The sequence below is a fragment of the Pan paniscus genome, chromosome X (assembly GCF_029289425.2).
Source record: "Pan paniscus chromosome X, NHGRI_mPanPan1-v2.0_pri, whole genome shotgun sequence".
NCBI lineage: Eukaryota > Metazoa > Chordata > Mammalia > Primates > Hominidae > Pan > Pan paniscus.
The window spans coordinates 140,157,450-140,162,041 of NC_073272.2; the positions used below are offsets into that span (position 1 = coordinate 140,157,450).

Here is a 4,592-nt window from a genome sequence, read left to right on the forward strand (position 1 = left end):
CTTCTATTTTGCAGCCTATGCATATTATTACCTTATGAACTTATAAACGGAGGATGGACTATTTTTTATTCACTTTTATAATCCCTGTCCCCACCACCATATTTTGACCGTGGTATTACAGGAATACCTCATTTTGTTGCACGACACGTATTTGTGGAGTGAATGAATCGTTCTTTCTCTCTTTTTTATTGGAGGAAAAATATGTAACAAAAAATTTCCACTTGATTTTAACTGTACAGTTTGGTAGCATTGAGCACATTCATATTAGAACAGGGTTCTACTGACAGCATTGTACCAAGTGAGGGAACCAAAAAATTTTCTGCTTTTCATTGTGGAATGTCATTTGAATCAGAAATCTTCTGGGGACTTTGTTATTTGAATTTCTATCTTTCCTTATTACTTGCCTGGGAGAAAACACATATTGAACAACAAAATGGCAATGTTCATCCTCAGAGACTAGACCTTGTCAATGTTCTCTGATGCCTAGTAGGACCACTGCAGGAAAAAAAAAAGTTAATGAGACTGTTGCTAGGAGACGGGAGAGCCAAAAGCTCATAGTCTTGTAGGGGTTCCTCTGGAAATCAAGGCAACTTAAGTGTGTTTTGGATTAGAGGTTTAGCTATTAAAATCTGCCCTTTGAAGAGCATGCACATTTTAGCATATAATGTTTAGTATGATTTCATGTTTTTGGAGAATTTTTGAGGATAATCTCAAGGCATTTCATTTCTTTCCATAGGGATAATCCCTTTTTTTTCAGAGTACATCTCATTTCCAAGTGGCTGTTGCGCTGCTGTTTGCCCCCACTCCTTCAGTGCGACAGCCTCAGAGCTGGTAGGGAGACAGCATGCCACTGGTAAGTAGCTGAGAAATATTTTGTAAAATAGATATCCAGACTAAGATTTTTTAAGCAAGCGACATGTTTTGAGGGAATAGAATAACGCAAAATTGTGTAGGAATCTCTGATTCTAATCAGCAGCATTGGGAAATGGATTAATTAAATTCTAAATATTCCCTGGTCATTTTTCTAGTTTAAAGCTTGTTTCTTAAATGATGGAGTTGCTAGGAGGCAATATAGAAACTTTCCCCTTGTGATTCTTGTAAAATATTTCCTAAAATAAGATTTAATGAAGATGTTACTAAATTGGAGAATTGCTTTCAGAATTGTACCTCAGCTTTATGATATTTTGACGTGATGAAATGGGTTATGATTCAAGATGTTCTCAAACCTGGTTTATTTTCTCAGTGCTGGGAGAGCATAAGAAAAATATTACTTTGCAATGCAGAAAAGGATACGATGCCTCATTTTTTTAAATTAAGAAAGTCGTGTGACGGGATGTCTGTACTAGAGAGAAAATGAGGAAGAGGGCAGTTTGTAATAATGTTCAGATTGATTGCTTCATGTGAGATATGAAAGTGTATTCAATGAGAAACATTAAAATTTGACTTTAGGATGAAAAAATCATGAAAAAGTAATAATGAATATTATGATCGTGCTTTCATTGGAAAAAATTAATTTGTATTTTTGGACAGCGATTTATACAGTAAAGACAAGAGTGTTCTCGGTGCTTCTTTTTTTGAAAAGGGATGTGAGATGGATAGCAGAGATTCTTATCAACGAAGCTTTAATGTTTGTTTCTGAAACATTCCTGAAAACAGAGCTTTTGTAGCTCTGTTTCTGCAAGAAAAACGAAAAAAAAAAGTGAAGTGGTGATTTATTCCTTTGAAATTCAAACTGGCCCTTGAACGTGAGGAAAAGAAAAATGATAGATAAATAGATTTCGTTTTTGAGTTAGATGACAAAGCAGCAGCAATCAAAGAGGAAAAATAAGAATGAAAAAGCTTAAAAGAAAGTCCTCAAGATGGGCCATTTTCCCAAGTTGAACATGTCTGCTGGTAGCATGTTTTGCAGAGGGAAAGGGAGAGAACATACTGGAGGCAAAGGGAGGGGGTGTTGAACAGAGCACTGCGGCAAAGAGAGTGACTGACGCATCCAGGGACATGTGACCATTCTCTGGTGTAGCGAAGAAAATTTGCCAGGACTCCATCTTGTATAAGACATTCTATACATACTGACATGCAAATAATGCTATAATCTTTCTGTAGTACATAATGAGCTCGTTTTGCGTGATCCTCCACTGGTGTATATTGGTATTTTGTCTTTGCTTCTACGCCTTCCTCTCTGTGCTTCCAGTGCTTTTCTACACTTACTAAAATATTAAAAATGATGTTTTCCCCTTTATTATAAAAATATCATAGTCATTGTAGTAAATTTTGAATAATTTAAAGATGACTATAAAAATTACCCATAATCCCGTAACTTAGAGATAATTACTATTAATCTTATTACTGTCAGTCTCTTTTCTCTGAATATATGCAAATAAATGCATAGAAATATATTATACAAAATGAAGATCACATGTACAGACAATTTTTAGCCTGTTTGATCCATTAAATATATATTGGGAGCAATTCCCCATATTTTAAAATATTCCACAAGAATGTGATGTTTTGTGGATGTATAATTTTCTATCATATAGATGTCCCACTAAATGTCCGATTATTGAATGTTTATATGTGCATTATTTTTGCTGTTATAAATAACTGAAGGAATATCTTTCCATATAAATATCTGTGTGCTTTTCTGGTTTTTTCTCCCTAGGAAAAATTCGTAGACATGGAATTCCTGGATCAAATGGTATGAAACAGTTTAAGGTTTCTTCCCCCCAACACCTATCACCTAATTTATTTATTATACGTGGTATAAACATTATTTTCTAGCCATTGTTTTCCTATTAATTTTTACCATTTATGGTGGTGATTTTTTTGATATTTTACAGTTTTACATGTTAGATTTCCATATCTGACCATCTTAAGTGTTGTGATTTTTTTCTTTCCTTTGATTAGTGTATTCACCTGTATTTTTTCTAGTTATTTAATTGCTTCATTTTTTACAATTAACTCTTTAATCCACCTAGAATTCATTTTGATATATGGTATACAGTAGGATTTAATTTTTTTTCCCCCTAATAGGTCACCGATTGTTTCAGCATCACTTATTGAATAATCCAACGCAACAACTGTTCTTCCATTAGATAGGGTGTAGCTTTCCACAGGTCGGCCATTTTCTCTTTACCCAAGATGGTTACATTTTGCAATGGTACTCCTACCTTCCTGCAGCTTCTGACAGCATACTAGAGCACCATGTTTGTGCTTGTGCGTTTCAAAAATCCTAGGCACATGCAGATTAGGGCAGTATTTTAAACAGGATTTTTTTTTTCATTTTAAATATGTTAAGTTTGTCACATTCTTGTTGCAAATTAAAATTAAGGAATCCAAATATATGAAACCACGGTTTCAGGTGTGCTATTCCTCTTAGGCACACCTGATATCCCAATTGTGTGTTTAAAAAAAAAAATACCCCCGGGGTTAAAGTTCCTCCTTCAACCTCTTTTTTTTTTTTTTTTTTTTTTACTCTTCAGATACTCAAAGAGTTAAAGTTGGCTCAACTCAGTTCTTGGAATTTTCTAGAATGATATAAGAGGGAAATACAAGAAATGTATGAGGAGTAGAAGTAAATAATGTTTGCCAGCCTGTTGCTGGCCGTAGTCTCATGTAGGGATTTAAAGGAGCTAGGGTGAGTCCTAACCCATGCCACCACTGCCACTACCTCTTCTAGATACGGACACACCCCAGTGAGCCACCTCTTTTCACCGCAGGTGTAAGGCTCAAGACATAAGGCAAGGAGTTTTTTAGTAGGAGATGGGTTAAATACTGCCCAGAGAAATCTGACAATTAAAATCACTTGCTACCTATTACCAACCCTCTCCCGGGCCCCCAACGAAGCTTTCTCTCTCTATTGACTTCTGCACCGGGCCTCTTAGCTTTACTGATTCTGGGGGGGGAAAAAAAAAGGGCGGGGGGAGGATGGCGCGTGAGTGGGAGGCTGCATTGCCTGCGGTTATTGCAAGGGGCTCCTTTGGCTCACAGCCTCAGTCCCAGTAGTTTCCTGACTTGCCGCATTAGACTGTGTTTTGTTTATGAGGAGGCTGGTTTCCCTGGCAATGGCAGCTCGCCAGTGCATGCGCATTTGCTCCACTGCAGTAGCAGAATGCGGCTGTGGGGCCAGGGGAGGGGTCCTGAGGGCCGCAGTGGCTGGAGTTATTTGGCAGACATGACGTCAGTTTTTCTGAGCTAAACTGCCATCGTTACTGTATATGGAGCTTTTTTTTTTTTTTTTAAATAAAGCTTGGAAGGCTTTTAGCCACTCCTTTTCTTTCCTCCCAAATTAACTGCTCTCTATATGCTCACCAGTGACCACGAAGGCTTTCTAAGGTTTGAGGCCACCGATGCCCTCAGGGCCCCGAGGGGAATCATAATAGTATGAGAACAGGAAACAGACTGCCTGGTTTCAGACCTCGGCTGCTTGCTAGTTGCATGACTGCGGGACGGGTTACTTAAATCTCTTAGTTTCCTCAGATGTAAAATGGGGATGCTAACAGCATGTTTAGAACAGTGTCTGGCACATAGTAACCATTATGTAAGTGTTGTCTATTATTATTTGTAGATACTAAGGGGGACTTGCCTGGAAGCAG

General features: G+C 37.5%; 1 long non-coding RNA gene across 1 annotated transcript; it reads left to right on the forward strand.

The window, feature by feature from the left end:
• Positions 1-802: 802 nt before the first annotated feature.
• LOC130541172 (uncharacterized) lies at positions 803-3,739 on the forward strand. Its single transcript, XR_008955224.1, has 3 exons — positions 803-853; positions 2,660-2,695; positions 3,677-3,739. It is a non-coding gene; the product is annotated as an uncharacterized LOC130541172 (long non-coding RNA).
• The last annotated feature ends 853 nt before the right edge of the window (positions 3,740-4,592 follow it).